At 37.6% G+C, this 21,592-nt stretch overlaps 1 long non-coding RNA gene across 1 annotated transcript; it reads left to right on the forward strand.

Moving 5' to 3' along the window:
- Window positions 1-516: 516 nt before the first annotated feature.
- LOC103095653 (uncharacterized) lies at window positions 517-7,383 on the forward strand. Its single transcript, XR_001624709.2, has 3 exons — window positions 517-703; window positions 3,053-3,366; window positions 6,290-7,383. It is a non-coding gene; the product is annotated as an uncharacterized LOC103095653 (long non-coding RNA).
- The last annotated feature ends 14,209 nt before the right edge of the window (window positions 7,384-21,592 follow it).

Consider the following 21,592-nt stretch of genomic DNA (forward strand, 5'->3'; position numbering starts at 1 on the left):
AAGGCAAGAATTAAATTCCCTTTGAGGTTTCCCACTGCAAGAGAACTTCTATCAAGCCGTCTGCTTGGGGAGCATGGTTTGGTGTCTATACTGACCACAAAACGAAGTCAAATGAGTTGGGAAATCACTCAGTTGTGACCAACCCAGTCAAGCTTCTTAGGCTAACATCTCCCAGACACAGACAGGCAAATGATGTCAATATGAACTGGATGGCTCACTTTTTAGCAAGCTCTTTCATTGTGGGACTGAGACAGTTCTCTGCTGGAATAAAATGGAAGAAAAGGGACTGCTTTCTTTCGGTATTCCCATCTCCCAAGTATGTGGGGTTTTAATCTCGTCTGAGATTTCTTCATGTGGGAAGTGCCCGTTGAAAAACTTCTACCTGTGCCAATTGGCACCTTCTCTGTAATTTGTAGTGCTAAGAGTTTCCTGAGCACCTGAGGGGGCGACAGCTAGTTGCTCCAGTCAGTGCTGGAGGCAGGACGCCATTGCCTCTCATTTGGGAATCATAAAAGCATAGAGTGCTGAGTTAGCTCCCATAGTCTGGGGAGAACCCATTGTGACATTTCTACCGCGAACATTTTTCCCCTTGGAAACAGGCAAACGCTACAAATCAAGGCTTGCTTTTGTTGTTGTTGATGATGTCTAGACTCAAGAACTGGGGTGCAGAAAATGTCAATAATGCGGATGAATTTCAGAGTGGGTGAGCAGTATTTTTTCTCTTTGTGGAGAGCCACTTGATAACCACTTGCCAGTTTGTAAGGAGTCTTAGATAGCCAAGAGCATAGGATGAACCACAAATAGGTCAGTTTGGCTGAAATGTAGAAAGTGTGAAGGGAAGTAGGTGGGAGCCATTGTGCCAGACAGAGAAATTTGTGTTTCATTCAATAGGGACCCACCAAGAGCTTTCTTTTTCTTTTTTTTTTCTCAGCAAAAGCTTTTTGATGAGGACAGTGACATAGTTAGACCTGGACTTTCAGGAAAATCCCTTTCTTTGGGCATTAGGTGGAGGATGGGCTGAAGAAGGGAGAAGGAATGAAACCCAGAGACCAATTAAGAACCTGTTGGCAATAATGCCAGGAGGTGAACTAGGACTATTCCAATACATAGGAGACTTGTTTGAGGTTTTGTAAACATTGAAATACATATGTTGCCCTTTATTTTACTAATTAAAGTAGAAGAAACAATGTCGCCTAGTAGAAATAGCACTGGCCTTGGAATCAGGAAGCCATGGTTCAAGTCTTAATCTTGATACATTCTGGCTATGTGACTATGGAAAGGTAAATTAACTTCTCTATTCTATGGACAATTAATTCTCTACTGCTAAATTGCAGGGGGGCAGTTCTGTGGTACAATGGCTAGAGAGCCAGGCCTAGAGATGGGAGATCCTGGATTCAAAAGGGACCTCAGACACTTCTTTGCTTGTGGCTCTGAGCAAGTTACTTAAACTCTATTGCCTACCCTTTACTGGTCTGCCATGGAACCAATACTAAGAGGGAAGGTTAAGATTAAAAAAATATATACATTCCAGAGAATTGCCCACTCACAGTAACAGAGGTCTTTTCCATATTTGAGAATTCCCTTTACCCATGAACTGGGCTTGGCATCAGGAAGACTCTTCTTCCTCAATTCAATTTCAATCTCAGACACTTACTAGCTGTGTGGCCCTGGGCAAATCACTTAACTCTGTTTGCCTTAATTTCTTCATCTGTAAAATAAACTGGAGAAGGAAATGACAAAGTACTCTGGTATCTTTGCCAAGAAAAGCTCAAATGGGATCTTAAATAATTGGACACAAGTGAATGACAGCAACAAACCCTCTGAGTCATATATATCTGATACCCCACAATGCTGAAATGAGGATAGGTCAGTTAATTCGAATAGGTCTACTTTGAATTAGTTTTATTGTTTGAGTTCAGATTCCCAGAGATAACTACTCAACATATTCTTATTGTGAAAGGAAGTGATGTAACCCTAAGGAAAACAGGGTCAAAATTGTTCCCTATGTTAGTTACCTTAGGAAGCCTGGGGTACTCCAAACAATGATTTAGCTAAATAATATAGAGGGCTGACCCATGTCCCTTTCCCCTCTAAATCAACGATTCTATGACCTTAGAGATAACCTAGTCTTACCTCCTCATTTCCAGGAGAACCAAGGCAACTTGAAAGCAATGGCTGTTTTGTTTCTATCTTTGAATTCCCACATGTAGGATGATGCTTTCCCATAGCAGTTGCTTTGTATACTTGTGCTCCATTCAGATCCTGCATCCAAGGCAGTGGACTCAGCTTTCTAAAAGTATTTTTCTTACTATTGTGCCATCGTGAGAGTCATTTATTGCTGGGTTCTTTTCTTTCCATCATGTCTGACTCTTCATGATGTCATTTGGGGTTTTCTTGGTGAAAATACTGGAGTGGTTTGCCATTTCCTTCTCCAGCCCATCTTCCAGATGAGAAAACTGAGGCAAAGAGGGTTCAGTGACTTGACCTGGTTCATACAGTTAATAAGTACCAGACCTTTACTAGAGTGAAAATATCATATCTTCAAAATGCCTTTATGAAAATTCAAAAAGAAAAAATGAAAACTTGAGAGGTTCATGACATTAATGCTTAGTAAGTTTAGTTAGACACACTTTATTAGATTACTCATATTAGTCTACCCTAGAGAAGGCTCTGAAAAATGGAGGGAGTAATGTAGCAGTCATGCTTCCTAGAACTATCAATTTCCAGAAACATACTTTGCTTTGCCTATGAAAAAACAAACAAAATATCTTGTCAGATCATTAGTTGCATTTTGATATGTGATTAATAAAAAATAGTAATAATAATTAACAACCATATTGTGTTTAAAGATTTGTAAAGTTCTGTACTTTGTGAAGATTGGATTTAGCTATCTCCCATTGTTACAATGAAGGTACTTAGCTCTTCCTTTATTGGGAAAATTGAATTGTAAATCCCTATCTATTTTTAGATTTTAATCCCCCAAAGTGTTAACTCAGTATTTAAAGTAGATCTATCCATTTTAACTACAAAAGGTGTGATCTAACCAAAACAGGTATGAACACCCATTTCATGCATTGAGTGGAGGTCTGTGACCACCTGTGAAAGAATGTGTAGCCCTGGAGAGGAGCATCTGCTGTGATTGGTAGACATGAAATTTAGAGGAGGTGACACAAGAGAAAAAGATCTTTAAAGAACCACAGAGGCCAGATAGATGGAAGAACTCTGATGTGGAGTTGGCCTGGAGGATCAGTTTCTTGAGCTTAGGAGAGACTGGAATACAGACACTCGGACTTAGCTGTGGAACTTGACCCTGGAGGAGTTCGTGCAGGAGACCTCAGACTGCTATCTTTTTAGGCCGTCACTGTGGTGAGTAAAAGGCTGACTTAGTTTCCCTGCCTTTCTGGAGACACCTTTCCATGATTAGGGCCTTAAAATTTCTGCCTGGTGAGGAAGCAAAGCTCTCTCTCTCTCTCTCTCTCTCTCTCTCTCTCTCTCTCTCTCTCTCTCTCTCTCTCTCTCTCTCTCTCTCTCTCCCTTTATCTCATTCCTTAATATCTTCTCTCTATTGTATAAAATACCATAAATTCCATTTACTTTTGTAATTCATTTTGGGACTTAAAAATTAAATACCTGGCGACCACCAATTTGAATATTCAAGTCCAACCATAAAAAATTTAACAACATACCTTTTCAGTTGATCTTCATTAATTCCATAAGATAGGTGTTATTATTATTCACATTTCTCATATGGGTAAACTGAGGCTGAGAAAGGTTACATGACTTGCCCTTGGTCATTCATCCAGAGATTGTATGTATATTTATGCATATATATATATATATACATATGTATATATATATGCACATAGTCCTGAGTCCCAGTAAAAACTCTCTTACCCACCATTCCAGCTGGAATCTAAGTTATCTGGACAGGGTAAATGGGGACTTTGGCACAGGATCCCAACATAGTAGTGGGGATTTGCCTTCTGTCTATGGTCATTGCTAACTCTATACTTCATAGCCATCTAGAAGCATAACCCAACTACTACTTTCCATCCTAACCTTTATTGAGGTCTGTTGCTATGGCAACTCTCTTTGGGTGACTTATTCCTCCTCATTAGGGCAGGAAACTTTGTGTAAATGAATCAACCATCTTGATTTTCTCTAACTTTATTTGAATTTGCCACAGGCACAATTTTGACTATTGATAGCAATGAGACTGAAAACTTAGAGCATAGAAGATTGGAGTTCAAATACTGCTTCCGATACTTAGCTATGTGACTTTGGATAAATATTTTGGACCTCTGTGCCTTAGTTTCCTCAACAATAAAATGAGTGAGTTGGACTTAATGACCTCTAAGTTCTCTTCCAGCATTAAATCAATGATCCTATGAGTTTCTGAGAGGTTCAGAGAGAGTGGACTCTTTATGTAATTAAAATATTAATTTAATTTAATTAAAAATATTTGTATCTTTGACATAACTCCCCCCAATTCCTAATGTATCCTTCTTCCTCTCCATCTTTCAATTACTTGTGATCAATAGTAGACAGGTGGAAGTCTTCAAGTAGGTGCTGTATTACAACTTTTAGGTATGTGATAGCAGAAATTCTTTTTCAGTGAAGGTTGGACGAGACAGTTGCCAAGGCCCTTCCCATCTCTGAAATTCTGTAATTGGGTTACAATTGGACTCTGACCACAATTGCTTCCAGTCTCAGCCCCGTAATTGTGGATTTTAGCCAGCATAGACCTAGTCCTTATCATCCCCTATTTTTATTTCCCTAAACAGCTCCAAATGGTAATTACTGATTCCTGAAATCAGAGTTTATCACTTCACATTCTGCACTCTTTTTGACTGGGTCCTATACCCCAGAGTTTTTGCTTACTGGGCCTCAGTTAGTTTCTCAAGTTCAGTCCTCCCGCTGACATATAATGTGGATTTTGATTGCCAAGATGGGATGCAAAGGTCTGGCTCAAGGCAGGATAGTGGATGGAGTATTGAACTTAGAGTGAAGAAGACATGAGTTCAAATTCTGTGTAAGATATTTACTATTTATGTGATTTAATTTCTTTGATCTGTAGACTCTTCTTATGTAAAATGAAGCCAGTTAAAATCTATGACCTTGAAGATGCCCTCTAACTTTAGAACTGTGATTCAATGACACAATAACTCATTGGTGTCAACCTCAAATAGAGATAGAAGTGATAAATCTTTACATAAAGATCTCTGTGGGCTGTATATTGCCTTAGTTTAAAATTGTAATGCTATGCTTTATTGTATTTTTGTTTATTCTGGTAACTATTTCCCAATTATATTTCAATCTGGTTTGAGCTGAACTCAGGAGTTTTGCTGGCTCCAGTTTTAACATCTCTGCTCTAAGATACAGAAATCCAAATTTTGATTTGATATGAGGAAAAACTCCCTAATAAGTATAATTATCTAATAATAGAAATGGGGGGGGGTTAGTTAAGTGGTGAAGTAGACAGAACACTCAGTTTGGAGTCAGAAAGACATCTTTTGAAGTTTAAATCTGGCCTTAGACATGAAGTGTTTGATCCTGGGCAAGTCACTTAATCCTGTTTGCCTCAGTTTCCTCATCTTTAAAATGAGGAGGATGACCTATAACCAACATGTGCTAGCAAATGACAAATAACAAACAACTGACAGACCCCCTGGGCTGTCCTAAGCCAAGCTTAAGCTACATTAGTACATGTGAGATGCAGGAAGTAATGAAAAGAACTGTCTATATATTTTGCATCACTTACTCTCTCTGGGTTCTCTCACTCTCTTGGAGATGCTCTGCAAAGTTGGTCTCTCTCAGCAGTGTGGGGAGCTCTGGGCAGTGTTTTGGCATACTTGAAGCTCTTGGTGGGTTTTGGCATTTGTGGCTTGGCGGTGAAGTTACTGGGAGAAGCTTTTTAGCATGTTTTAGATGAGGCATCTTCCCTGAGTGACCTTGGTGAGTAAACCAAGGCTGATTCCTCTTTTTCTTTACCTCCTGAAAGGATACCTCTCATCTTGGAGGAGGCCTTGTGGCTGGAAGCTGATCTAGAATTAATCTTATGAGAAAGCCCCTTGGCAGAGGCCTCTGAACTCCTTCTTGGGTCAGACTGGGACGGAGCAGTCCAATTCTCTTTCTTCTCTCTCTTCTTCTTAATTTCTTCCTACTATTGTAATTAAACCACCACAAAAATCCCAAACTGACTTGAATATTTTATTGGGATAGAATTTAAATCCTTGGTGATCACTTGTATAATATATTCAGTCAACAACCCTAATTTTACCCTTAACAGAATCAGGGATCTCAAGAAAGAAGGGGCCAAAGGCATCATCTAATTCAATACCCTCATTTTACGTACACTATGAAGAATCTGAGACGGGAAAAACTGAAGTGATTTTCTCCACGTTGTGCAGGGAGCAAGTGGCAGAGGTCAGATTCAATCTCTAGTCCCTTCATTTCAAATCCAATGCCTTTTCCATGAAAAGTCTTTGCTTAAGGATATGCCAAAGGAAACTCTATTGCTAGCCCAATGTATTCTTTAAAAAACGAACCAACAATCCAATCCTTATTTTCTGTCTTAATAACAACTTTAATAAGACAGATAGATGAGAACTAGGCAAATGGCATTAAGTGGCTTCCCCAGGGATAAGCTAGGAAGTATCTGAGTCTACTTTTGAACCCAGATCCTCTTGATTCCTGGTCTGGAGTTTTATCCACTGTGCAACCTCACTGCCCCCAGCCCAATAATTCCTTTTTTTTTTTTTAACCTGTAAATGCATCTTACAATCAATATTAAGTATTGGCTCCAAAGCAGAAGAGTGGCAAGGACTAGGCATTGAGGGTTAAGTGACTCATCCAGGATTACACTGTTAAGAAGTATCTGGGGCTAGATTTGAACCCAGAACTTTCTGTGTGTAGCCTTGGCCATCAAGCCACTGAGCCACCTAGCTGTCCCCCAATATATTTGTAAGACGAAGAGTCTGAAAACTTGAATGCCTATCAAATGGAAAAATGGAATTAAGGAGATGAAAGTTCATTAAGTTCAATCCCCTCATTTTAGAGGAGATGTTAAGCAACTTAAAGACATGCAGATAGTAAGTAGCAGACCTGGGACTCCAACTCAGATCCTCTGGCTTCAAATCCATCTCTTATTATAGTGTACTGAACTGAATCGTTTGAAATGATTTGTGAAGTTGCAGAAGAATTACTATTAACGCCCTCTTTGCTTGTCAGCAGCTTCTGATGGTATTTTCCCCTTCTTTTATTAAGTGCTAGGGCTCCTTTTAAGCAATTTCCTGTGGTGTGGTTATATGAGGTAGCTGAGAGATCCCTGGAAGGGAAACCAGAATATCTGCCTTCTGGGAGCAGCCATGCTCTTATCCATATTCGAAGTAAATACAGAGTAATCTTTTTTTGGGGGGTGAGGGTGGGGAGGGGGGGGGAAAGAGACACTATCAGTCAGTTATTAATCAGTTATGAAACCTTTATTAAGCATTTGCTATATTGCAGGTTCAGTGTCAGCCATCCGGGCTACAAACAGAATGAACAGAAAAATAACCTCTTTTTTTTTAAGCCTTACCTTCCCTCTTGGAGTCAATACTGTGGATTGGCTCCAAGGCAGAAGAGTGGTAAGGGCTAGGCAATGGGGGTCAAGTGACTTGCCCAGGGTCACACAGCTAGGAAGTGTCTGAGGCCAGATTTGAACCCAGGACCTCCCATCTCTAGGCCTGGCTCTTAATCCATTGAGTCACCCAGCTGCCCCCCAAGAGCAATAACCTCTTGCAAAGAACTTACATTCTAAGGAGAAGGACAAGAAGCTTCCAGTATCAGGAGCCTAAAATGAGCTTTAAAGGGGGATCAGGATTATTAGAAGTAAGAAAGAAAGCCATCCATAGATGGAAGACAGTCAAGGCAAAGGTCCCTTGGCACACAATGGAAAGAGCATTGGATTAGGATCAGAGAACTGAATTCAAATTCTAACTCTGCCATTTAATACCTATGCATCCTTGGGCAAGTTCTTTCCCTTCCCTAGTCCTCAGTTTTCTCATTTGTAAGAGAAGTGGGTTATTGAGCTCTTCAGTTCCTTCCCACTCTAGGTCTATGATTCCTTGTAAAATCTGGATTCAGTTGGCAACCCAATCCTACAAGATACCATTGTTTTAAGGTGGCTTCACATTGGGAAACCAACCAACAAAAATCCGTAGTCATTGAATGAGGGAAGAGAGAGCCACAGAAAGAAATGAAAGGCAATTCATTCCAAATGGAAGTTAGAATCCTAGGGACTGACAACTCATGAATGAGTGCACTAAACTTATGTATTGTCCCATTCACATATGAAATGACTTTTACAGCTGCTTTAGGTAACTGTGGACTTACACTGTCAAGCTTTGACCTGGAAAAGGTATTGCTTTTCCCCAGCAGCTGAACTCAGATGGTGAACTGGAATTGCCTCCCCTCCCCCCCACCTTTACCTTTAATGACAATTAAGGGCAAATTAGGAAAGGCTCCTTCCAGGAAGTTTTCACCTCCTGTTTTGGAGGCTAAAGCATGCTTGTCCTTCCTGGGTGTGACCAAAAGGTCTTTGTTTGGGTTTTGCAGGGACCTTTTTCCTTGCTGTAACTCCATCTTCCATTTTTATTAACTAGTCAAATATGTTTCACTTTACACTGTGATAAGGGGATCAGAAACAGCCTCCCCACATCTAAGACGATCTTAATCAATTGCAAGGGATGCCTGAGTGGCATAATGTGGAGGCTTCCGGCCTAGAAGTAGCTAAGATTGCCTCTGGATTATTATTTTTGGTCTCTGGGGCAGGGAGAAAGGAAGAAAAAACGGTAATCTTCAAACAAGATGCCTTTTTCTTTTCGGACTCTTTCTAGGGGTGAAGAGTTCTTGACCCTCCACCTCACCCAGAACCTGACCTTTCCATGTTGGAAGTGTGCACAATGTTGTTTGCATGCTTGTTTGTGCCTCATTTTCTCTGGCCACCATAACCACTAAATGAATAAATAAAGAAATAAAAGCCTTACGAATGCAGGATTGAAGATGGCTAAGAGAAAAAACAATAAGCCATTGGAAATGGCTACAAAAACCTTTGGAAATATCCAAGATAGAAGTATCCTCCCAACCCATATTAACCTTGATTGTCAGAGGGGCAAACAGAAACAAAGGATAGGGAAGGACATTTTTCCAGATCACTGGACCAACAGGGAGGGGTGGGCAGTTCCAATCAGGTGACTTCTTTTGAATCCCTTTTTTGTTTAAGAGATGCATGGAAGTCCACTGTAGCCCTTCAGTATTTTTTAGGTACTTTAAATGTGAATGAAGCTATTGTACACCAGGATTTGAGTGTTTTTAAATGTCTGGAGAAATGAATGATGGTATAAAAGGTCATTTAATGGAAGAGGGAACTGGCCTTGGGAAGAGAGACAGATAGACTGAGTCAGAGACAGAGATACAGAGAGACCTACAGAGACAGAAATCTAGAAAAGACTTCTGAACCTATTCCCTTCAAATGCCTCATTTTACAGATGTTACTGAGGCACTTGGATATTAAGTGACTTACTCAAGGTCACCCTTAGTTCCATAGATCTAGAACTATGAGGTACTACAGAAGACATCTGTTTCTATCCTCTGATTTTTCATATGAGGAACCCTGGAGGAGGTGGGTCCTATAGGTACTAAGTTCCAGGGGGAGGGTTTGAGTTCAGATTCTCTAATTAAAAAATGAGAAACATTTCTACTATATTAACCTGGATACATGAATTTTAATGAAGCAGCACCCAAGATAGCTATTACCAAAATAAGGCTATATCACAATTTAATATTGCCATAGTTTACATATTTGTAATCAGAGGCTACATTGTTATTTTGGTTCTGTTTTCTTCCATTGACATTATATTATAGTCTCTATAGGGGAACTATGATGTATACATATTATATATATTTATAAATAATATATAACTATGTATTAGATAAAAATATAACTATGTAGACATGTATGTATATATCTTTGTACTATCTCCTAGGGTTGAAATTCATTCCTTTCTTACCTCTACCTCTTAGAATCTGTGGCTCCATTCAAAATGCTGTTCCTATACCCTTCTATATGAAAACTTTCCCAATTAATTGCCCCCCTCCCCGAAAACTCCTCCCCTAGCCACTGGTACCTTCCCTCTGCTCAAATTTGCCTTGTATCTGTCTTACATATATTTTTGTGTACTTGCTTATGTACATGCTGTCTGCATAATAGAATAGATGTTCATTGTGGGCAAGGAAAGGGAAAAGAGAAAGCGAGAGGAGAGCCAGAGAATTGTGCTCTGAATTGAGAAGCAGCTCCAAGATAATCTGGTCCAATTCCTAATTGACCAGGAACCTCTTTCCACAATATCGCTAAAAACTGAAAGATGGGGAAGGTCGGGAGCAATCAGTGGCGGAATCCAAAGGGTCTTGATGTGAAATGTGGTTCTATGACATGATCCGTCCTATAGAGCCTGGAGCAAGATGAGAAGTGACCTCTCTATGACTTTCCGCACATGCCCTTTGAATAATATTATTTACAGACACATAAATGACCTCTGATGGCTAACAGGAAGAGCACATCAGAATGATATGAAAGATAGTCTACCAAACTCCTTTAGATCTCAAAGACTATTAATCTCACTAAAATAATATTTTAGTTCTTAAGTACAATGAAATGATTAAAATTATTAATAAAGCCATTTTGATACCTTGTGGGTAGAGATAAATAGAGTCAGTCTGAGATGTTCATTGAAATCTGGACTTATTTTAAATAATCAGCATAGCAAATACTATGAATTCTGCTTTCTGGTTCTCATAAAATGTTGCTTTTTGCTTACCCCACACAGTGCTTCAAGTTCATTCCTAGGCACCAAGCAGTTCCTCAGGGTGACAGAACCAATTTCTGTGAGGGTTCCCTCCTCCCCACCAACATCAATTTGACTAGTTTTCCTTAAAAGATGATAAAGCTGGGACCCAACTGGCCCCTGTGCCTCCCTTGATATAGCTTTCTGGTAGTCTTTGACCAAACTGATTTGGTTTTCTGACCATCTAAGGACATAAAGAAGGTCCCAAATGGAAACCAGACCCTTCAGTGTTATGGATGTCTTAAGATCATGTGATTTGCCACACCTTGCCCTAGTGACCAGATATATTTTCATAATATGTTGAGGAGGGAAATAAGTACTACTACTTATTATTATTACTTCCTCCAAGCCTTTTATTCTATAGTATGTAGATATATCTTTCTATTAATGGTTCAACGATCTAGAATTGTTTCATTTTATTCCAATTTCAAACTTGAATTGTCAAGGAATCAATCAGCTAGGTGGCACAGTGCTGGCCCAGAGGCAGGAAAACCTGAGTTCAAATCTGTCCATTTATTAGCTTTGTGACCCTGGGCAGATGATTTAACCACCGTCTGCCCTTGTTCCCTTGTTATGAGGATAACAATATTAGCATCTACCTCCCAGGGATTTTCATGGGTATCAAATGAGAAAAAAAATTTGTAAGGCATTTAACATATAGTAGGTAGTTTCTAAGAGTTTCCTTCCATTTGCAAGCCCATCCTTCATACTCAACGATGCACATCTCTCTCCATTTTAGTTTTTAAAAAGAAAAATTTAATTGTTCATAATATTTTCTTTAGAGATTATCTGGGACCATTCTAGATGTAAACATGAATGTGACACATACTCCCTTACCCCTGAGTTTTTGCCTGAATAGTGTTTAATTTTGTTTTTTATATTATGATCCATTTATGAAGGAAACTCGGCACGAAGGGATTACTTACCTAGACGTAGCTTTCTGCCCATAACTTAGAGTCTTACAGAATTTTCTGGGATTAAATAAGTTCCCCAGGGTCACAAAGTAAGTATATGTGAGGAGTAGAATGTCCTGATTTTGAGGCCGGTGGTCATCTTTTCACCACACCACCACTACATTGGAGATTGCACCCATTGGACCAAATGTTACCTGGGAGAAGCTGAGAATTGTTTTTACAATGTAAAATAAAGTTTTATAGTATTTAAAAATACAATATAAAAGTCATTCTTAGGTCTTGTCTGTATAAAATGAGGCAGAGGCTTGGCACTTGGGCTCTAGTTTGCCAACTCCTCACAACACTCTACTTGCCTCTCAGACTATGAGTTGTAAGTTCCTTGGACAAGACTCAGTTTGCCTTCTTGATGCATATCCCCTCTCTATATGCTAAAATCTTTCAAGATACCTTGAAATAGATTGAGAGAGTAATATTTGGTTTTCTTTTCATGAAGCCACTGTTATTTTTTATGGTTTCCTCTCATTAAGCAGCAGTAGATGGAGATCATTTAACTAAAATCAAATGGAATAAACAAATAAACACAGAAACAAAAAAACCCAAACCTACTTCAAATTGTCTTAAGGAAACTTTTAGCTATTTAATTTACACTCAAGATATACACACATATGTTGTATTTACTTTTCAATGAAACAACTAAACATGAAATTTAAGGATGCAAAGTCATGCAAACAACTTAAATGAAGACTGCTCTCACAGCCAGGCTGAAGGGAACTGAAGCTTGTACTAGACACATAAAATCAAAGAAAATAGGCTCTAACTTTGGACTGTGAGTCATGTCGCCTGTGGGCTAATGCTTGCCTGTCTTTTCTCCCTCTCCCAAACAGTACTCACAGATGTTTTACCTTCATCTTTCTTCTCTAGTTCCTGCTTTCATCCAGTGGCCCATGACTTTTTGTATTTCTTTCAAATTTTATTTCCTTCTTAACCTTTGATCCTCTGATGCTCTGTCCACAAATGACACTCCATCATTTTGACCTGTGAATTCATTGTGGTGGTCCCTTCAAACTAACCGTCACTTTGAAATTGACCATCCTATTTCTTTTGGTGCTGTGGGATAAGGGCAAGGTTTTGCTTCAGAGGATCTGGGTTCAGATATTGGGTTCAATTACAGTTTTTGGCCATTTGATACATGATCCTGAGCAATTCTTGCTTGTGAGCCTCAGTTTACTCATCTGCAAAATAAAGGGATTGGCCTAAATCTTTTCCAGTTACAGATTTCTGGAAGACTTTTTTTCCCCTTTTATATTTTTCTTCTTTTTCCTTTCTTTTTTTCTAAGAGAGTCATAATTGTTAAGTCCTGAAATAAAACCAGTTTTTAGGAGCTTAAAAAAAGTAGAATGAGGAAAGAGAAATTTCATTAACTTATTATAGTTATTTTGTTTCTTTTATGTTACATAGATGGTAGCTCTTCACTCAGCTGTGATATTTTTTCTATATCTAAAGATAGCTGGTGGCACCATGGATACACACCTGAGATTGGTGTTGGGAAGATCTGAGTTCAAATTTAGTTTCAAACATTTGCTACTTGTGTGACCTTGGGTGAGTCACTTAACTGATGTATGCCTCTGTTACTTGAACTGTAACCTGGGGATAATAATACCACCTACCCACCTACCTCTTAGAGTTGGTGTGAGGATGAAATGAGATAGGATTTGTAAAGCACTTAGCACAAAGTCTAGCATATAGTAGGTACTTAATAAATGCTTGTTACTTTCCTTCCTTTCTAAATGCAGCATTATTTTAGCAGCCAGAATATTTCATCTGGAATCAGGGTGTGTATGTTTGAATTACCTGTCATTGTGTATGTGCTCAGCCAATATTTCCCGCCATGGGCTTCAGTTGCCTCATCTATAAAATCCTAGCTCAAAATCTTATTGTTCCTAAGTCTGTTCACTAAGACCATACACATATATAGGTTGGATTGACTTTATTTAGTTGTCAATTTGATTTTTTTAAAATTTGGAATGAAAAAAATCTGAGTTTGAAATCTGGCTCGGAAATTTAGTGTATGTAAAATTTTGAATAGATCACTTAACTTCTCTATGCCTCAGTTTCCCCTTGCAGTCTACTAGGTTATTGCTTGTTGATATATTGATAAGTCTATAAAATAAGGGTGGGTGGACAGAAATTGAATTGTGACCCTCTAAGGTCGCTTTTGAATTAACATATATGATTTGATGAATTTTTTTAGAAAAGAAAAATACTTTTTAAAAGCATGAAGGAAGCACTGATGAAACAGTGTCTAAAATAAAGTTAATTTATATGTACTGACAGCTTTTTTGGGGGGGTATACTATGGTTTCTTGGTTTTGTTAAAATATATTGAGAATTTATAGAATCTGATTCTTTGGAAGGATCTCTTCTTTTAAAAAAATCCAGTTTTGAGTGAGCAGTAACCCAAAGGATTACAATAAAATAGAAGTAAGAAATGTGAAATGTACTTCCTTCCAGAAAATGATGGATGGCCCTATATTGACCTGAATGAACAAATATGGAGAATAAGATCATCTATGTACTCTTCTTTCCAAAATGATATGTTTGGGAGACCAAAAGGGGGTCAACAAATCTTCAACCCATTTACTTAAAATATTTTTGTTCTGCTCATTGAATTATAGGTGATTTACATTTTTTCAAAATAATATGTACTTTGATGGTTTCGTTTAGGTTTATGTAACTTGTAAGTGGATGCAGATGGCTATATGCATGTCTATGTAAATAAGCATAGGAATATGTATATATAGAACACACACAGAAATAGATATAAAATAATACATATCTTCTTTATCCATTCTCTTGCTTCTGCTAAATAGCTTCTTAAAAGTAGTAGAACCATCTAAGTATCATGTTACTTTGAAAAGTATAGAATATCCATCAGAATCATGCATACTTATATCTTTTCTTCTTTCTAGATATAGAGACAGAGAAAGGAAGGAAGGAAAAAAAGAAAGGAGGCATGGAGTGTGTAGGGACTGGAATGAAGCTGAAAATAAAACTCCTTGAGGGAAGGGGCTGTCTTTTGCCTCTCTTTGTATCCCCAGGCACGTAGCATGGTGCCTGGCACATAGTAGAAGCCTAATAAGTCACATTGGCTGAATGACTATTCTATCCTTGCATACCTGGCACCAGGTTTACCTGGTCAGACTGAGAAACAACATGGCGAACTATATTACTTATGCATATGGATTAAAGATGTAAGTTCAAATTCTTCCTCTAGATACTTGAATCTGGGCAAGTCACTTAACATCTCTTGGCCTCAAAGAAAGACTCAAGGCAGGGAGACGAATCAGAAATCTCTTGCAGTAATGTAGGTAAAATGGAGTAAGACCCCTTTAAGATGGTAGTAATATGAATGGAGAGAAGGGATCAACAAGATATGGCAACTGATTGGGTATGTAGAGTAAGAGGCAGCAAGGAGTCTAGTATTAATACTAAGATTACTAACTTGAGAGACTAGAGGGATGGTGTTGCCTTCTAAAGAAAATAGAGAAGTTTGGAAGAGATGAATATGAAGACTCCTTTCAAAATAAAAGTAAGTATTTTAGAATCTCTCTCCCCAAAGCATGGGAGTTTTAGTATTTACTAATTAAGAAATTATAGAATGGAAAGCATCAGTGAATCAAATAAAAAATACGTTCACATTTTAAAAATTGAGATGAGTATACATATATACATATATGAGATTTATTCATGCCAGTTTCCACATTTCATGATCTTCTATATATAGAACACACAAAGTATTATTTTCTTTGCTATCCTTGATTCTTTCCTAACTCTCCCAATGAGAAGAAATAATAGATTTATTCCTCTTTGTCTCTTATTTCATTCTTTAAGAGATGGAGTAAAGGTCTGGTATTCTGTAATTCTGGACCTGAGATAAAGGATTAAAGATGATAGGGTTTAAATGACTTGCCCAAGGTAATGTATATAGTCTTCATCAGAACCAGGAACCCAAGTCTTCTGACTCCAGAATCTATTCTAATTCTACTGGAATCAATGATTGCTAAAGAATAATTACTGGAAAAACTAGGAAGAACTAACTACTCCATCTTTGAATTTGTGATATATAATGAAGGGGAAGGGAGGTGCTGTAGATCATAGATTTCAGAAGAAAGGATTCCAGAGTTTAGAGAAAGGGCAGTTAAAATCCCATGAACTAAAATTCTATAGGGGGAAATTGCCTAAAGATGACTGGAAATGTTTCAACAAAGAAATTCTGATGACACAGACACAAATAATTCTGATAAAGGAAAAAAGAAGGTTGTGTCTAGAGATGAATGTGGATGCACAGGGAATTCAACAATCAACTTTGGTGAAAAAAAAAGAGGAAATCAAGTTAAGGTAAGTAAGAATGAATAAACAAGAAAAGTATGATTTAAAAAAGAGAGTGCCAAACTTAGAAAGAGCTGAGGATGATGGTGAATATTAAAGACAAGAAAGAGGAGGACAGTTTTAGTTACAGGAGGACAATTTAGTTAATTGGGAGCAATTAAAAGGTTTTACTAGACTTGTGATTTCATTAATAAAAGGAACTACTGAATGAGGAAACCCCCCCTCAATCAGCATGTTTTTGACTTACAGTATTAGAGAAGTAACTAGAGTCATTGAGAAGCTAAGGGATTTTCTCATAGTCATACAGACAGTGTATGTCAGAGGCAAGACCTTGGTATTACTAACTTCAAATCCTTTTCTCAATCTTTGATTCCATGACTGCTTGGACAAAGGAAAATTTCCCGTTCTGTTTTCTCTATTGAGAAAAAGAATTTTAGACAAGGAAGGATAGGATGAAAATAATTAATAGTTAATACTCTAGATAAATTAATAGGTCACAAAATCTCTGAATTAGAAAGAAACTAATCAGCAACTGAGTAAGATAGTAATGAAGCCTTCATCTGCTTCCCATGAGATGAACTGACAGACCTGGTGGCAGCTATGTGGCACAATGGATAGAGTGGAATCAAGAAGACCTGAATTCAAATCCAGATTCAGTCAGACATGACTGAAATGACTAAACAATGACTAAGCTACAAGACAGACACAGTAGAATCAATTGCTGTATTGCTTGCTATAAGTAATCAATGGAAATTTATGGAAACTGAGAACGATAGCAACAGGTTTTGTTGTTTGGTTACTCTTCATGACCTCATTTAGAATTTTCTTGGCAAAGATACTGTAGTGTTTGGCCACTTCCTTCTCCAGCTCATTTTATAGATGAGGAAACTGAGGCAAATGGGGGTAAGTGTCTTGCCCAAGGTCACATAGCTAGTAAGTATCTGAGGCCAATTTGAATTCCCAAAGTTAAGACTTCAGGACTCCACACCCCATGATCTAGACACTCTGTCACCTAGCTGCCCAGATTACATTTGGACAAATGTTTGGATTTTCACTAACTCAAGCTGAACAGCATGATAGCATGGAAGGACTGTTGGACTTAAAGGAATAAGGAGCTGGCTTTGAATTCCATCTCAGACCTTCACTTGCCCTATGAATCTGGGCAAGTCATTGCACCTCTAAACCTCAATCTCCTCATCTGTATAGTGATGATGATAGAAAAACGACCTCATAGAGTTGTTTGTGGCACAAATGGGAAAACATTTACCAAACCTCCAAAGTCAGCTGTTATCATCAGTGATAGGTCATGGGAAAGTTCTTTAAAATGACATATTAATATATATATTTATGTGCACACCAACACACATACACACATATATGTCTATGACCCAGCTTGTCTGGATCAGGTATAAGGTCCTGACAAACTGGCTTCACTTCTTTTCTTTTTTCTTTTTAACAGTGTTTGATTAATAGATGTATTTCAGGATGAAGCAATCAACGTAAGTAGGTGACAGTACATTTGGGGGGATTCAGGAATGGTTTTTGGTCCTGCGCTTTTTAGTGTTTTTTAATGAATTAGATGAAGGCAAAAATGACAGGTGCAGTTTTCCAGATGACACAAAATTGGAAGGGCTATCTCAGCCTCTTGGATGCCTAAATCCAATAGAGATTTCAAAAGACGTAACACATAGCCAACATCTAATGACATGAAATTTAATAGGGCTGAATGTATAGTCCTACCCTGGGATGCCAAAAGTCAACCATGGAGATAGGCTAGACAATTCAACTGAGAAAGACAAAGCGATTTAAAGGACTATAAGCTGATGTGAGTTAATAAAAAGTGAGTTTGCTGTCTTTAGAGAGACGTGGCATCCATAAAAGTGTGGCAATAGTTGTGTTGTACTATGCCGGAGTCAGACCATATCTAGAGTCTTATGATGAGTTTAGGTGCTATACTTTAGGAAGGACACTGACAAACTGGAGTGGGTCAGAAGGAAGCTAAGAGGGCTCTCATGTTGGAAATCCTACAAGAACTTAGAGAAGACATGAATTAATATGAGTGGCATTTCAATTGTCTGGTGATCACCTTGAAGTATCTAAGTGGCAGAATGGATTAAGAATGAATAAGATCTGAGTTTTAAATCTGTCTCAGTAATTTTCTCACTATGTGACTTTTGGCAAGTCACTTCCTCTCAGTCTTCGTTATCATATTTAAAAAGGGTGCCTTCCTCATTGGTTGTTGTGAAGATAAAATAATGTATATATGTATATATATAAAAATATATATACATGTATATGTGTGTGTGTGTGTGCAGGCACATGCATATGTAGAGGGCTTTATAAACCTTAAAGTGCAATAAAATATTATAATTATTCATTTAAAAGTTTTTCCTATGAAAGACAAATCAGATATCTGCTGGACCTTAGAAGTTAGAGATGCGAACAATAGTTAGAACTTGTCTCCAAAAACCTTCTGAACAATTCAGAACTGTCCAAAAGCATAACAATCTTCCTTTGGCAAGTAATGATTTTTCCATTTCTGGAGGTCTTCCAAGAAAAATTCAATGACCATTTATTGGATATGTTGTATAAAGAATTCTTATTCAAGTATAAGTTGAATTATACATTCTCTTGGATCTCTTCCAATTCTAAGATTCTACAAAACTATCTAAACATACAGCATTGAGTAGAAAATTGGGATAAATTGTTGAATTTGACCAATATAGTAACTCATGTTTTAAAATTGATTACCCCATTGAGCTGTCTACTCTGATTGAACATTACTGTATAATTTGTGCCATGTAATTTATTACTGCATCTGACTTCATATTACATACAAAATAGATGTTTTGTAAGATTTGGGGCATTTAAAAACACATCCAGATGACAAAACCAGTTTCTGAATAATTAATGTACAAATAGATCATTTAGTAAATAACTCATCCATTAAATGACCTTCTTCTTCCTCACCTTAATTCATAATCCTGAACAAGCCTTCTTTCTAGATATGTAGTAGCAAATTATATTCGTTTAAAATGGTCAACTTGAGTTCAGGTTTCCTTTGACAATATAAAAAATTAATCTTAAATATATCTAACAGAAACAGCAAAATATGTTTCAAACCTGCTTACAGAAAGCATTACTAATTTATTGAGACTAGTCCATTTAATATCAGTAAATTAACCAGAAATTCTCAACTTTGAGCAGAGCTTTTGTTGGAAAATATCTTAAAGAAAGAAGGTCTAATTTAACTAGAATATTTGGTCATTTCCCCATTGGAAGGATAAAAATCTACTGATGAAGCCTGCAGATCAACAATTCTGTTCAGAATCCCAAGCTTCCTTCAGATCTCAGCTTTGGTGGAAACTCCATGAAGCCTTTCTTTGACGAGTCTTTATCTAAGGCAGCTAGTACCTCTCAACTTGAAATTGCTAGATTTTAATTGCAAGCAACTCCAGTGGTCTTCAATGAGTTAATGTTGCTTCTTTTAAATTGCTAAGTCCATTAGATCTTTAAGGAATTGAGTTTTTGGGTGGGGAGCAGGTACTTTCCATTATATAGATCTGTCAATTGGTTTTCAAAGGCATCAAATGGGAAGGTGATGTTTACATGTTAAAAGTCAAGCAGCATCACCATTAACAGTCAAATTTTCATCATGGTACCATTGCATCATAGGATTTAAACCTAGAATGGACCCTTAACACCATCTGACCCAATTAAAACAAAACACTTTAGGTCTAGAAGGGATATGGAAGTCATTTTTTCTTCATTTTGCAGTAGGGAAAACTGAGGCACAGAGAGAGAATCTAAGGTGACCCATTTAGCAAAGTAGTGTTTGACCTCAGGTATGCTAACTCCAAACTGAGTGGTCTTTAGACTATATTTCTTCCAAGTCAGATTCTGATGTTTCACTATGTCACAGAGATAAACTTGGCTTTTGAACCCTTTGTCAACATAATAAGCTCTGGTCAAATTTTTCTGTACTGGAAAGGGTCTGAGGCAATGATCCAGACTAGCTTTCCAAAGAACAGAGTAACTAAGTATGGGGAGATATGTTGCCAGTGAGTTGGACATTAGATGAAACAAATTTTGGCCACTATGAACCATGGGAAAAAATTAAACAACATAAAATTCCCTAAATAGACTATTCTTGATTTTCAAGTATATTTCATTTCAAAACTTCATTTGTAAGTTGATTGGCTAGAACTCAGAGGACATTTTCCCATAGACCCAAAGAGATAATAGTGAGTATTTTTTCAGGGGTTCAGACTAACACTCTTAAGTTTAAATAACCCAAATTATAATTTAACTGCCATACAATTAAATGAAAAATGGGAAACAATGATGTTGCTTCAGTTTCCACATCTAAAAAGTAGGAAGGTTAGACTAAATGGTTTCTCTTGTCTCTCCTTCCAGTCTATCCTGGGTGAAGAGAGAACATGATTTAGTGTAATAAGCACCAGATTTTGATTCAGAAGGACTGGGTTTGAGTTTTGTCTCTACTACTTATTAGGCATGTGACCTTGGGCAAGTAATTTTACCGCTCTGCCTAACTTGTATTATCTATAAAAGAAATGGATAAGATTAGAAATTTCCTTCAACTATGAATTTATGATCTGGTTCATATCGTTTCTATCCAAAGAAACTGAAAATAGGAAAAAATAGGGTTTAAAGCAAGGTGGTACAGTGGATAGAGTCTTGGGCCTGGAGTCAGGAAGAATTCAAATATGGTTCAAAACAGACACTGGGTAGCTGTGTGACCTTGGGTAAGTCACTATTTTTCCTCAATTTCCTCATCTGTAAAATGAGCTGGAGAAGAAAGTAGCAAAGCACTCAGATATCTTTGCCAAAACAAAACAAAACAAAACCAAAACAAAAGAAAACCAAATAGGGTCCCAAAGAGTCAGATACAATGAAATGACTGAACAGCAACAAAAAAGGTAACAAGTAACTGAGATAGTAGTAGAAGATGGCGGAGACTTTAGTTAGTGTATCATTAGTTATCATATGCTTAATAGGGCTAGACTTTTAAAGGACCTCAGAGACCATTCAGTCCAATCTTCTTATTTTTATAGATGAGAAAACTGAGGCTCAGAGAGTTAAAATAATTCCCTCAGTCACTTAGGTCTGATGTGACAGAAATGAGATTTGAATGCAGAGCCTATAACTCCAAATCCAGTATTCTTTTCTCATTGTTCTATAATTCTATAATACAATTCCCTGTGAAGAGTGTGGAGACACTGAAGTGTCTTAAGTGTCCTGTCCTAGAGATAGCTTTGAATATTGATTCTGATTTCCTTTCTACCCATTCAACTACTCAGAGATTTCTTCTTACACAGCATTACACAACTGACAGTGTTTCAAAGCCTTTGGCTTTGTCCTGATGCATTGTATATGTTCTCTAGGG

Source organism: Monodelphis domestica, chromosome 5 (genome assembly GCF_027887165.1).
Source record: "Monodelphis domestica isolate mMonDom1 chromosome 5, mMonDom1.pri, whole genome shotgun sequence".
NCBI lineage: Eukaryota > Metazoa > Chordata > Mammalia > Didelphimorphia > Didelphidae > Monodelphis > Monodelphis domestica.